Source organism: Canis aureus, chromosome 20 (genome assembly GCF_053574225.1).
Source record: "Canis aureus isolate CA01 chromosome 20, VMU_Caureus_v.1.0, whole genome shotgun sequence".
NCBI lineage: Eukaryota > Metazoa > Chordata > Mammalia > Carnivora > Canidae > Canis > Canis aureus.
In genome coordinates this window covers 40,352,637-40,368,277 of record NC_135630.1, presented here as the reverse complement: position 1 = coordinate 40,368,277, position 15,641 = coordinate 40,352,637, and the positions used below count along the sequence as shown (strand labels likewise).

Sequence of the window (15,641 nt, the reverse complement as noted above, 5' to 3'; positions counted from 1 at the left end):
AAAATAAAATATCCCTACAATGGATATTTTTTGTCCAGTATTTCCTATGTAAGGTCACTCATATGAATGTCAAGATTAAAAAAAAATTAATACAAGTTACCACAATTTTTTTCTTACTCTTCATTTTTCATTCTTTTTGACTTCCAATTTTGTTGTAGTTTTCTGGATCAATCAGAAGGCAGGCTTTCTAAGACTGGCCTTCTGCTGGATTTGATGAATTTTAGTTTTATAACATAGGCTTCTATCATCATTTCACTGGTTAGCCTGACAATGTTTAAGTAACAGAATATATTTATTTGTTCTTACAAGAGAATATGAATTTTGTCTTTCTTGTAAATTCATGCTTCTTAAGTTTGGATTTAACTATGATTACCTACAGAGCAAGTATTAATGAATTAACTTTTGCAGATATTCAAACTTTAGCTGTCAAACACCACTGAAAAATAGTGCACAGTTTATTCACTCATGGTTTTTATATAATGGAAGGTTCAATATATTGCCTATTAAATAATTTCCTATGATACAGAGAAAACATACTCCGTGGCCTCAGAGGATCTTCCATGCAAATCAAATCAGTGAGCAAATCATCAGCTACTTTTTTTTTTTTTTTTTAATTTCTACTTCTACATTTGGAATAGGCTTCTAGACTTCATGTTTATTATAAAATGGCTGGTTAGGTGAAAGAGATAGAATGGAACCTTCTGTTGTTTAGTGGTTTTATATATTAAGAAAAAATGGTCATTGATATCAGGAAATGCTTTGATAGTTATATATCTATTAGTCTAAATTAAACCAAACAGCTGATGCATTTTAGTAATTAGGGCAGCAACTGACACAATAAGGACATTTTGTTTTTAAACTAATTTGTTAATTCATAGATATTAGAAAAATAGCTACTCTGAATGCAACTCTTGATGGCCCTTGTAGAATGTTGAGAATACAGAAGCCATATTGCTCACTTTCTAAAAATTTGGATTTCCTTGGGGCAGAAAATACTAATTCTATTGAAAAAGCTTAATAAGTAGTATAGAACAGTATATATTGTTTCTTAATTATTTTTTTAAGATTTTATGTATTTATTCATGAGAGACAGAGAGAGAGAGAGAGAGGCAGAGACACAGGCAGAGGGAGAAGCAGGCTCCATGCAGGGAGCCTGATGTGGGACTTGATCCCAAGACTCAATTCCGAGACTCCAGGATCATGACCTGGGCCGAAGGCAGGTGCTAAACCTCTGAGCCACCTGCGCTGCCCTTTTGTTTCTTAATTAGATGGTCCTTTGAGGTATTGGAGAAAAGGCTAAGGAATCATCAAGAGATGTTGGAATGAATGGAAAAAAAGCCCTCAGTAGGACAGAAAGCAGAAAGCAGGAATTGGTAATGAGGAGAGGATATGCTAATGATTTGCCCATTAAAGTCAATATGAATTGATTTTCAATAAAATTAGTTTGGGGGAAGAAACAAAATACATTTCTTATTTTGTATGTTTTCTTTTTATCATAAAGTATCATTTTTGAGGTGTAGTATAGGCCTTCAATGGCCAAGCATTTTAAGTTGGATTTGAACACTCAGTACATGAATATTCAGCTGTGTGACTATTTCTTGCTGATCACTCACTTTTTTACAGTTTAATGGAGTCTTCATTATAAAAAAAACGTAAATACAGATTATGGTTTTTTTTTTCAACATTTATTCCTTTCTTACACTCTATGATACATCAAAAAATAAACAAAAACAAATAAAACCTTGTGGCTTTAGTCCATTATCCCAGTGGTTTTGTTGGTATCTCATACCACCTCCAGCTCATCTTATTCATGTGCTGTTAATACCATTTTATCTTTGTGCCTGTGTGTTTAATCTTTTTAAATCCTTCAGAGATCTATTTCTACTCTCTTCTATGTAGGCAATGACTCTTAATTACCACAGAGTCATATTTAGCAAATATTCTAATTTACTGATCTTCTAAGATTCATAGTCTCCCTAAAGACATTTATCTCACAACACAGATAATTAAACAATTTATAAGTCCTAGAGGTATCAGAATTCACTGGGGGTAGTGGGATGCATGGATAAGGGATTGGAGTGTGGTATATATTTGCAACCACTTAACTTTAAACTGTAAAACATAGGGATGCCTGGGTGGTTCATAGTTGATCATCTGCCTTTGGCTCAGGGCGTGATCCTGAAGTCTCAGGTGGAGCCCTGCATTGGGTTCCCTGCATGAAGCCTGCTTCTCCCTCTGCCTGTGTCTCTGCCTTTCTTTCTCTGGTCTCTCATGAATAAATAAAATCTTAAAAAAAATCAGTAAAAAATAAACAATACAAATACCATGATTCCACATCTCTACAGAGGAACTCATTTAATCATTCCCCCCCCCCCCCCACTCCAAGATAGCATATTTAAATATAGTTGTATTTTCAAAGCTCATGCTAGGCTAAAATCTGGATTTGCTTTCTCTCCAAGGCCACTCTGCTTGAAAAAATCTCTTACCAGAGCATAAGGATTTTATTCATACTGCAATTTTTTTTTCATTGAGCAATTATCAATATTTTAATTAGAATCATAGTTAATTGGCTAAGATCACTATAAAAGCTTTGTAATAAAAGTGCCAAATCAATTAAGAAATTAAACTATTTATTGATAGAAGTGTGATAACAGAATAGCCTATTATTTAGTAGGTCATATTTTTCTAAAATGTAACAGTTTATTTTAATAATTAAGATAACACCACATTGTCATTTCCCCTCTTAAAATCATTTTAAATATGAATAGTGGGTACTTTTAGCTATATAATCATGCTTAACAGACTCTATGATTAACAGTAATATTGGACTTGGCTGTCAAAAATAAAACAAAAGTAAATCATTTTCCTGAAATAATTGTCTTAAGGCTTCTTTTGGATTGAAGATAGGTGGATTTCTAATGAAGGAGGAAATTGAAGGGTATATAACTTTTTGAAGAGGAGTTAAGCAAAAGAAGTGGTTTAGCCCCAAAACTGCTCTTAATCATTTATAAGTGTTTGAAAATGTTATCTCTTAAAGCCAGAACTATTTCAAACAAAAGCTCATTCACAGTGACATAATGAGGAAATGTTTCATAAGTATTAGCTGTATGTACTCTTTCTGCTGTCAGTAAATTGAAAATCACCAGTGGTCTGAGCAGAAAACACCAGAAGCCATAAACAGTTCTATCGAATCACTTTTTGAAATTAGAAGGAAATTAGAAACATGTATCTAATGCACTAATATGGAAATGGGTGACTGATGGATAAGACTCTTACATCTTTTTGATTCTGAAAATCTACAAGCTTTTAAAAACATGCTATAAAAATAGCCCAGAACAGAGGGAAGAAATTCATATTTGGCGGCAGAATGATTCCAAAGAAATGTTAGCTACACATTTTGGAAGTCCAATTGTCTTTTTATAGGCCATTCTTAGATAGTAGATTTGATTAGAACCAGGGAGAATTTATTGACTTAGGCATAGAGATAGCATTCGTAGGTTTGCATGTCATTGTAACGTTTATATTTATTTATTTTTTTACTTTGTTCTGCCACTGTGTATGTGTGGGTGGAGGGAATGGATCCAACTCTTTTTTTTTTTTTTCCCCCACCATGAAATCAATCAAGCAACTTATTTTCTGATTCATGTTTAAGGAAATAGGTGCCCTATGGAAAAAATTCTGTGGTACCAATAAACACTTATTGGATAAAGGCACTCAAAATTTCACCTCTTATTTCGTCCCTTAAAATTTGAAATAAAGATAAGAAGGGCACTTGTGATGAGCACTGGGTAATGCATGTAAGTGGTGAATCAATAAATTCTATACCTGATACTAATATTACACTGTATGTTAACTAACTGGAATTTAAATAAAAACTCAAAAAAATGAACTTACAAAACATTATTAGAAAGTTCTGACTGGACAAGTGGCTTTACATGTTGGCTATAATTATGGAGACTTTGTTATTTTTTTTAAGATCTGACTTTGGCAGTATGTGTTGGTATCTCAGTAGTAATGACATCAGTAGTGTGACCAATATTGATTGGCCAGTGAAGTCACAGGAACTGCACATTTACCCAGTTGCTGTGTGCACAATACAGTTTCTTTATGTAGACCAGTGGTTCTCAGTCAGGGGTCATTTTGCCATCAGGAGACATTTGGCAACTCTGGATACATTCTTGATTGTTATGGCTGATGAGGTGGGGTGTGCCATGGGAATCTAGTGAATAGAGGTCAGAGATGCGATTAAACATTCTAAAATGCACAAGACAGCTCCTTACAACAACAACAAAAAAGTTGCCTGGCTGAAAATGTCAATGGTGCCAAATTTGCAAAATCCAATTTGAGGCAGGGATACCAGGGGAACCCAAGATGATTCAACGGTAGTTTTTTAATGGGTGAGATCAAAGCAATGGTTCTTTTTGTCAGAGAAGACTTTAAGCTGTGGCTTCTGGCTTCATTTTCTTGAGACATGTTTCTTCTTTTTATAGACAGATCTCTAAAGAAGACCAGCAAACATGAATATAATCACATAGCCTTGGATTTCTCCTCTTTAGATAGTGTAGAGTATAGGCTAAAAGTATGACCCTAGTTTTCTTATAGTTTTCTGGAGATACTTCTAATTGAGATATTTTGTTGTTGTTCAGACAAGTTGATATCACTTACTGAAATTATCCACTCCTTTGACCAAAAAAACCAAGTGATTTTCTTTAAGTTAGAGGATAAAACCTGATGACTACATAGAGTTCCAGCCAGTGTAATTCTTCACATGGGCATTACGTTATTTATAAATAATTGAATTTATTTGTTTTCAGACTGGACATAGCTCTCTTCCACCCAAAAGCAATAACTACTCCCTACAATTGGACACATTCATATTTTTTCATGTTTTTATTATTCAGCTTGAAAATATTTAGATCCTCTTACACCCATATTATTCATTCTTAAAAGGATCATTATATTTAATTAGTTTATTTAGGTAATTTCCAAGTCTTAGTCATCAAAGAAGTATTGAACTTTACATATACCATCTCTGCACATTCAGGGGAATAGAAATAAGGTAACATATTTTCCAGCAAAGATTAGAATATTTTGTTTATATTCATTTAGGAAAGAGAACATTGAATCTACCATGAATATTTAGCTTGTTTAAAAATTTTCTAAGTTAGATGAATGTGAAAATGAGTTTTTGCATAGTTTTAACCTGGCAGTCTCTTCAAGGACAAATCTAAAGTGTGAAAACAGATACTCTTTTCTCCATATGTTTGCAAGTGTGACATGATTACTCTACAATTCCGTAGTTATTCTTATAGTTCCGCATAGGTGAGAAAGACTCAAAGAGAGACCATTCCATAATCTGTTTCACCCTTAATTAGCAGTGTGAATGATCCAGGAAACAGATGCTACAAACAAATTTACTCACCGGGATAAAGTATTTTGGATGTTATAATCATTTTTGTCCTCAGTAGTGCTGTTACTAATAAAACCATATCAATGGCTCTATTAATTGTTACGAAGATTCTTGAATGTCATCCTTGACGGAAATCAAAATTTCCTAAATAATACATCTAAAGTCTCTGTTGTATGGAATAAAACACCACTTTCTATTAAACATCTTTTATTTAACCCTTTGAAAAAGAGCTTGTTTCAACTATATCTAATATATCCTCTTAAACATGTGCAATAAAATTATACAATTCCAGTATGCTTCCTTCAAGATTCTTATTTAGAATCCCTGGGGCTGTGGATGTAAATTGCTTTGTTTTGTGTCAGATAGAATGAGAAGCTAGCTGGCAGCCAGATTTATTGCAATTAATTACAATTATTTTAAACTTCAGCTTCCTGAGAGGTCAGTGCTCTGAATTATATCTAGGACCAATCAGTCTGTTTTGAGCAGTTCAAGGCTCTGATTATATGCCCTTGACCATCTGATGAATATTTCTGTCTTTCATTTTCTTTCACAGGAATTTTATATTTGACTACCTCCCAGTCATGGAGAGCCAATTAGACATTTCAAAAAATATTAATAGTGAAATATCCAGATTCTTCTATTAATTCATGGTGGAATTTGAACAAGGAAAATGCATTTTAAGAGACCTTAGAAAGTTTCCAAGCTGATGATATAGGGATTCTTTTTCTTCTCTTCTCCTCTTCTCCTCTTCTCCTCTTCTCTTCTCCTCTTCTCCTCTTCTCTTCTCCTCTTCTCTTCTCTTCTCTTCTCTTCTCTTCTCTTCTCTTCTCTTCTCTTCTCTTCTCCTTTCTCTTTCCTTCCTTCCTTCCTTCCTTCCTTCCTTCCTTCCTTCCTTCCTTCCTTCCTTCCTTCCTTCCAGTTTCAGAATACCTTGGTCTATGCAGCTTTGCTAATAGAGAAGTATGCATTATAACTTTGTAGCCATTTATAGTAAAGATTACAGATATTTTCATAGTACACTGGGAATATATAGTTCAGTTTGTTTATGGAACATAATGTAGGGTATTCAGCATTCAGCAAACACTAAATGATAATGGCAGCCCATTACAGAGTTAGTAACTACTCTACATTTGAAATTCTTCCTTCCCTTTAAAACTTACAGAAATTTTTCTCCCTGTTTTATAATGTTGTGGCATCATTGTTAAAATGACTCATCATATCTTAGCTTATTAATATTATTGATTCATTTATCAACAAATGATTTTTTCACCTCTGGTATATATCAGATAAAATTCTAGGTTCTGGTGATACCTGTTGAACAAGGAAGGCTTGTCAAACCAACCACAAACACTCAAATACTCAATATGAGCAATTGCAGCTGATACTAAGTCCTTCGGGAAAAATGTAGCATGGAGTGAAAATTAGAGAAGTTTCAGGACCCCGGAAAGGTCCACTGTGGAGGCAACATTTCAAGGTCAGGTTCAACAGTTTTGTAGGCTCAAAAAAGAATAATTACAAAAAACTTGGGTGGGAACTGCATAGATCTATTTTAAGAATAGGAAATATTAAAAAAAAAAAAGAATAGGAAATATTGTAATGGGGAATGTAGAGGATGAACCTAGTAGAATAACTATGAGAAAAACTATGTTGAGTTTTATAGGCCAAGATTTTGTTTTATAAACAATAGGCACACTTTGAAGAAAGTGGCTATATCTAAGTCACATTTTAAAAGAATATTCTCTGTCTGTTTTGTTAGGAATAAATTCTAGGGATGTTAAAGTAGAAGTTATAAGACCACTTTGAGGACTAAGCAATGGTATTTCTGTCAATGACAGAAGATTTAGGGCTTGAACTAGAATGGACTAACAGAAAAAAAAATGCTAAGTATGTGGATCAAGGATTTGTTTGAGGATAGAGTGGATGGGTCTCTATCTAATTGCTTTGTATCTTTCAGATATAGAGGAATCAACATTGTGTGTTAGGTTTTTACATGGCATTAAGTCATCATTTCTATTTTAATGTTTTCCAACTAATCTTGACATTAGACTCTATTTGGTTTTCAGTTGATGTATGTGTATGTTTACATTTGATTTTTTTGTATATAACAGTACAATAAAGGAATTTTTGAGTCTTGGTTGAAAAAGATTTGCAATGAAATTAGGAAGTTTACATAGAATGTAGAAATTCAATCCATCATCTCCTGGATGTTAAAAGTGTACTATTTTTCAAAAGTACTGTTTTAATTATAATTATTTGGATCATTCAGTACTTTTTTAAGTTTTTATTTAAATTCCACTTAGCATACAGCATAGTATTAGTGTCGGTTGTACAGTACAGTGACTCAACACTTCCATACATCACTGGTGCTCATTACAACAAGTGCCATCCTTAATCCCCATCACCTAATTTTACCTGTCATCCCACACACCTCTCCTTTGGTAACCATCAGTTTGTTTTCTATAGTTAAGTGTCCATTTCTTGGTTTGCCTCCTTTTCTCACCACCCCCTCAAATCCTCATTTGCTTTGTTTTTTATTTTTATTTTTATTTATTTTTTAAAAAAGGATTTTATTTATTTATTCATGAGAGACACAGAGAGAGGGAGGCAGAGACACAGGCAGAGGGAGAAGCAAGGCTCCATGCAGGGAGCCCGATGTGGGACTCGAACCTGGGACCCCAGGATCACACCCTGTGCCGAAGGCAGATGCTCAACCTCTGAGCCACTCAGGCATCCCATCATTTGCTTTGTTTTTTAAATTCCACCTATGAGTGAAATCACATGGTATTTGTCTTTTTCTGACTGCCTTATTTTGCTTAGCATAATACTCTAGCTCCATCCATGTCATTGCAAATGGCAAGATTTCATTTTTTTTATGAATGAGAATATTCCATTGTATGTATACACCACATCCTCTTTATCCAGTCATCAGTCAGTGAATACTTGGACTGTTTCTGTAATTTGGCTATTGTAGATAATGTTGCTATAAACATCGGATGCACGTATCCCTTAGAATTAGTATTTTTGTATGTTTTGAGTAAATACCTAGTAGTGTGGCTGCTGGATCATAGGGTAGTTCTATTTTTAACTTTTTGAGGAACCTCGATGTTGTTTTCCAGAGTGGCATTTACATTCCCATCAACAAGGCAAAAGGATTCCCCTTTGTCCACATCCTCACCAACACCTGCTGTTTCTTGTTTTGTTAATTTTAGCCATTCTGACAGCTGTGAGGTGATATCTCATTGTAGTTTTGATTTATTTCCCTGATGATCAGTTATGTTGAGCCTCTTTTCCTGTGCCCATTGGCCATCTGATGTCTTCTATGGAAAAATGTCTATTCATGTGCTCTGTTCATTTTTTAATTGGATTATTCATTTTTTTTGGAAGTTGAATTGTATAATTTCTTTATGTATTTTAGATGTTAACCCTTTATCAAATATCTTCTCCCATTCCGTCGGTTGCCTTTTACTTTTGGTGATTGCTTCCTTTGCTATGTAGAAGATTTTTATTTTGATGAAGTCACAAAGTTTATGTTTACTTTAATTTCCCTTATCTCAGGAGTCCTATCTAGAAAGAAGTTGCTATGACCCATGTCAAAGAGGTTACTGCCTGTGTTCTCTAGGAGTTTTATGGTTTCATGTCTCACATTTAGGTCTTTAATCTATTTTGAATTTCTTTTCATGTATGATGTAGGAAAGTGTTCCAGTTTCTTTGTTTTGCATGTTGCTGTCCAGTTTTCCCAATACCATTTGTTGAAGAGACTGGCTTTTTCTCACTGCATATTCTTTCCTGCTTTGTTGAAGATTAATTGAACATATAGTTGTGGGTTCATTCCTGAATTTTCCATTCTTGTCTATTGATCTGTATGTCTCTTCTTATGCTAGGGCCATACTGTTTGATTACTACAGATTTGTAATATAACAACATCTGAAACTGTGATGCCTCCAGCTTTGCTCTTCTTTCCCAATGTTATTTTGTCTATCTAGGATCTGTTGTGGTTCCATATAAATTTTAGGATTGTTCATTGTAGCTCTGTTGATAATGCTGTGGGTATTTTGATAGGAATTGCATTAAGTGTGTAGATTTTTTTGAGTAGTATAGACAATTTTGCAATATTCTTCCAATACAAGAGCATGGAATGTTTTTTCATTTCTTTATTTCATCTTCAATTTCTTTTATCAGTGTTTTGTAGTTTTCAGAGTACAGGTCTTTAACCTCTTTGGTTAGGTTTATTCCTAGGTATCTTATTCCTAGGTATCTTATCTTAGTTTTGGTACAGTTGTAAATGGGATTGATTCCTTAATTTCTCTTTCTGCTGCTTCATTATTGGTGTATAGAAATGAAACAGATATCTGTATGTTGATTTTTTTATCCTGTACCTTTACTGAATTTGTGTTTCAGTTCTAGCAGGTGTTTTTTTGTTTGTTTGTTTGTTTGTTTTTGTTTTTTGGTTTTTTTTTTTTTTTTTTTTGTGAAGGCCTTTGGGTTTTCTACATATCAGATTCCTTGATTGAAATGTTAAAATTAAAACTTTAATTTCAAAAGAGTTAAATAGATGGTTGACATAATTAATGAAGTAGTTATTGATTTAGAAATCCTGAAATATGTAAGCATATTCAAAGATAAATTTTGATGATATTTTGATTAAGCAGTGATGATACATTTTTATATCTTTCATTAAACTTCTCACTAGTTTATGAATATCTTAAGAGAAGAGGCCAACCAAGATAGAATCAATTTTGTGTTTTCAGTGACTAGAACAATGATGGCATAGCCCTAAGTAGACACTTAGTGCACATTTTATGAATTAATCAGATTTATTTTCTTTTTCCACACAGCATAATTTATGTAAATATTTGATTCATAGTGGTCCATGAGACAGTGTAGGAGAAAAATGAGATTTAATTAACTCTCCTTAAATTTGAATCAGCTGCAAAAAGGATAATTTATAAACCAAAATAATAATTTTCCTCACTCACTAAAGGTATGAGCCCATCAGATTATAAGCAAGTAAAAAGATCTTCCAATTATGGAAATGAACAGTATTTATTTTCGGTAAAGATTGAAAGATAGGAAAGAATTACTTGATTCTTTAAAACATATTTTTATTTTATTTTATTTATTTTATTTTTTATTTTATTTTTTCCATTGTTAATTATAAGATATCCAAGAAATATATATGTACATATAAGGAGCTTTATTTCATACTCCAATATATTCATTGCTTATTAGAAATTGAAAGAAATGTCTCTTTCACCTTAGTTTCAGGAAAATCTATTCATCTCTTAAAGAGTTGACATATGATAAGCAAAATATGACTCCTATAGTTGATTTTTTTCTAACTTTTGGCTAATGGGAAAACTAAAGATTAATTAAAGCTTAATTTTAACAATTGGAGAAAAATTAAACTATGGAAATTTCACAAATCCTCTGACTTCATCACATAACTCTTCAATTTCTTTTTTTTCTAATTCCCTCCTCCTCTTTCTTCTCCCTCCACTACTGCCCTCTGTGTTTATGTTTGTAACAGCTTTATTGAGAGATACTTCACATACCATAGTTTTCACCCATTTGAAATGTACAGTTCATTGTTTTTAGTATACTCACAGAGTTGTACAACTGTCATCATAGTCTAATTTTAGAATATTCTTCTGGTGCCTGTAAAGCAACCTATACACACTAGCAGTCTTTCTCCAGGACTCTCCCTCTGCAGCTTCCTGCAGCCAGTAGTCTACGTTGTACCTCTTCAGATTTGTGTAGTCCATACACTTCAGATAAATGAAATATACAGTATGTGGTCTTTTATGACTAACTTCTTTCATTTAGTACAATGTCAGGATTTATTTATGTTTTAGGACATATCGATACTTTATTCTTTTTTATTGTTAAATAATATTCCATTGCATGATATGCTACTTGTGTTTCTCCGTTCATTAGTTAATTGACATTTGAATTGTCTCATTTATTTTTGAGGGGTAAGGGAGGGGCAAAGGGAGAAGGAGAAAGAGAATCCTAAGCAGGCTACACACCCAGCACAGAGCCTGACACAAGGCTCCATCTCACCCTGAGATCATGTCCTGAAACAAATTTAAGAGTCAGATGCTGAACTGACTGAGCCAGCCAGGCACCCTGAATAGGTACTATTATGAATAATGTTTCTGTATTTATATGCAAGTTTTGTGTAGACATATGTTTTCATAATTCTTGATGTGTTTCTGCTATTTAGAGTGTAATTCTGAGTCATATGGTAACTCTATTTAGCAAAAACGGTTGCTTGTGTGCATCAGGAAAAAGATCACAGAGATTTATTCAGTTATAGTTGCACACAACCCCTAGTGTCCTCAACTAGCATGGGTTCTATTAATGGACATTTCTGAGAAAGTGGACAATAAAGAATGACTTTTAGCTTTGGACCATTAAAGTGCAATTTAGTAAATGACAACTCAATTTTTAAAGTAATTCACTTTGGAAATTATTTTTACATCTTTGAGGGGTTTCTGGTGAATATAGAACTCTGTGTGTGTGTGTTTGCCTAAGTAACATATTATGTAGTCTTAATTGGTTTTGAACTCTTAATAGAGGAATCAAGCAGCCCATGATCTTATACTTCCCTTTATCACTCAGCATTGTGTTACTGATTTATACATATTTATATTTAGCTGTAGTTCACTTATTTTCATGACTGTTTCATTCTTTCCATGTTATTTTCATGGTTATATGGTTTGTCCTTATTTTTATATATTCTTTATCTGATATTCTGATATTTACCTGGGCATCCTATATTTTTATTTGCCAAATTTATCATGAATTACACTAAGTCACGATAGAAAGTTATGATTAATCTAATTCTGTGCATCCAAGAGCCATTAAGATGAAAAAAGCTAGTAAGTATTATATACTGTATATAATAATTTCATTGAAGGTAAAAGATAGGAGGAAATAGATATCAAACATAATATTAATGAGGTATATGTCAGAATATACCACATTTGGAATAAACAATTTTCTTTTTAGTTACTAACTTCTTTCTTTTTATCTAAGACTATTAATGTTAATACTAAATTACTGATGTCATATGAACTCTAAATGAGTCTCATTTATTAAAAAAAGATGAGCTTTTAGGAAAATTTACTTTTTAAAGCACTATTATTTATTAATTTCTCTCATTTTTAAAGAGGAGCCAGGTTAAAACTTTTTTTTTTTTTTTAATAAGACAATAATGCTCACTATGCTTTCCTTTCTTTTTAAAAATAGGGGAATTGCCAAGCCCTCAGTAGCCATCTTCTTGCCAATGGCAGAAATAAAACCACATGAATAACATAAATACCTGGAATGTACATGTCATATTTTATAATAATAACTCTAGGGCACTTAAGTGGCTCAATTGGTTAAGTGTGTGCCTTCGACTTGGGCCATGATTTCAGGGTCCTAAATAGAGCCCCACCTTGGGCTCCACACTCCATGGGAGTCTGTTTCTCTCACTCCCTCTACTCCCTCCTCCCACTGTTCTTGCTCATTCTCTCTCTCTCCTCTTTCTGTCTCAAGTAAATAAATAAAATCTTAAAAAAAATAAAATAATAACTCTATTAACCAGGTCTGTGAGATCAGTCTTTGATTTACCTGATGGAATATTGCAGCAAGAAAAGACTTAAGTAATTTACTGATGAAGAGCACTAGTCCACCTAACTTATAAGCATTCTGTTGAACATGTATTAGACCATAATGTGGAAAACTCATCCAGAAATTCTGATGTTACAATTTTTAGGACTTCCGTAACTTTTCATATCTTTCTATGTTGTCTCTCTCTCTCTCTTTTCTTTTTTATTTGAAGAGCAGTTGACACACAATTAGTTTCAGGTATATAACCTAGAGAACAAAAATTCTGTGGGTTATGCTTTGCTGACCACAGGTGTAGCTACCATCTGTCATCATACATCGCTATTACATTACCGGTGAGTGTATTCTGTATGCTGTCCCTTTCATTTCTGTGACTTTTACATTACATAACTGGAAGCCTGTACGTCCCAATTCCCTTCGCCCAATTACTGCCCCTCCCACAACCCTCGCCCTTCTGGCAATTATGAATTTATTCTCAATATTTATGGATTTGTTTCTGCTTTTTTTGTTCATTCATTTTGGTGTGTTTTTTTTTTTTTTTTTAGATTCCATGTATAAGTGAAATCATGTTGTGTTTGTCTTTCTCAGTCTGACTTCACTCATTTTAGCATAGTATCTTCTAGAACCATCCATATTTTGCAAATGGTAAGATCACAGTCTTCTTCGTGGCTGAATAATATTCCTCCCTCTGTGTGTATGTCTGTGTCAGTGTATATATGTGTGAATATACATACATGCATTTATACCACATCTTCTTTATCCATTCATTTATCAATGGATACTTGGGTTGCTTCCATATTGTGGCTACTATAAATAATGCTGCAATAAGCATAGGAGTACGTGTATCTTTTCAAATTAGTGTATTCATTTTCTTTGAGTGAATACTCAGTAGTGGAATTACTGGATTGTAATTACTGGATTTTAATTCCAGACAGAAATGGAATTTCTGTCTTTTTTTTTAAATGAAAATCTATACTATTTTCCATAGTGGCTCTGCTAGTTTACATTCCCATCAACAATGGATATGGGTTTCTTTTACTCCACGTCCTTACCAACACTTTTTTCTTGCCTTTTTAATACTACAGGTGTAGAGGTGTAGAATGTAGACAGGTGTAGAGTGATATCTCATTGTGGTTTTGATTTGCATTTCCAAGATGAGTGACGCTGAACAACTTTTCATGGATTTGTAGGCCATCTGCATGTCTTCCATTGCTTTATATGCTCTGTTCTTTAGTCCAGCATCACCAGAATGTGACCACTTAAAAATGTATTCAAAATATGATGATTACAAATCCCTAGATAATTTGAAGAGTCAGTAGAATAGCACAAGCTAAATTTTAAAGAAACAATTTATATAATTATACATGTTACAATATCCTTTTCTTTCTTTCTCCAGCCAAAGATTTCTGATTTATTGACTTTTTGGGAGGAAGAATATTGGCACTCTCATCCACAAAATTACCTTGTCTGCCCTGTTTTTTAAGTTATTAAGAGAATTCAGAGACCATTCATTTTCACCATCTTATTAAAAATAAAAATCATTTTTTAAATGTTTTAGTGCATGGCTTATGATCCAAATCAATAAGTACTAATGTGGCTGTTTATATTTATTGAGCAATAAATATATATGCAAGGTACTCTACAGGGGTTAATAGGTACCAATTCAATAGCCTTAAAAACTACCTACTTGTACCATGGCATTTTCTTCATTTAGTAGCTTTAAAAAATATTCTATTATCAATAAGATGCATAGTTCCAAGAAAAAAAGGTAAGAGACCATCTATTGTATTTATACAATATGAATATCATGGGTATTGCAAATAAATAGAATTCAAACACTATAATAACTAATTAGATAGCTAAGAAAAGAGAATGTGAAAAAAGATACACAGTAAAATATTTGATTTTAAACTTCCTGGCATATAAGCACAGTCATGGCTAAAAACACAAATTGTGGCTTTGTTTAAAGCTACAGGATAAAAAATAATCTCTTTTCCTCTTCCTCGTTCATTTCATTTGAAGCCAGAGAGAGGAGAGCCCATTCTTAGCATCATACCGTGGACTGCATTTTGGTTTGCTTTTTTTTCTGGCCTTCCTTGATCTTCTTTTTCTCAGTATCAGTTAACTGCAGTGACCTTTGTCGTCCTCCCATCCACTTAGGGTCAACTGCCTTCTAAGATCCCTCATTAAGTGTTTTTAATGGTCTTCGTGGTCTGTAGTGTTAACAAAATTTATTCGTAATATATACTTAATCACATATTTGAAAAAATAGTATTTTATTTTTCTAGAATAAGAGATGATTTTTATAAACATTTTTGTGGGGGAGCACCTGGGTGGCTCAGTTGTTGAGCACCTGTCTTCAGCTCAGGTCGTGATCCCAGGGTCCTAGGATCGAGTCCTGGCATCATGTTCCCCGCAGGGAGCCTGCTTCTCCCTCTGCCTATGTCTCTGCCTCCGTCTCTGTGTCTCTCATGAATAAATAAATAAAATCTTAAAAAAACAAAATAAATATTTTTGTCAGGTATCAATAAACTAAAAATGAGATTAGGTAATGAGGAAAGTTATGGCCCAAATAAAAATAAACGGTGCATGTGTGTGCATGTGTCTGTGTGTCTGT

The 15,641-nt window shown here is 33.3% G+C and overlaps 1 protein-coding gene across 5 annotated transcripts in view; it reads left to right on the top strand.

Moving 5' to 3' along the window:
- Positions 1-15,641, top strand: part of DPP10 (dipeptidyl peptidase like 10) — a 1,281,550-nt gene that overhangs the window by 971,986 nt on the left and 293,923 nt on the right. The gene's annotated exons all lie outside the window — the stretch shown is intronic.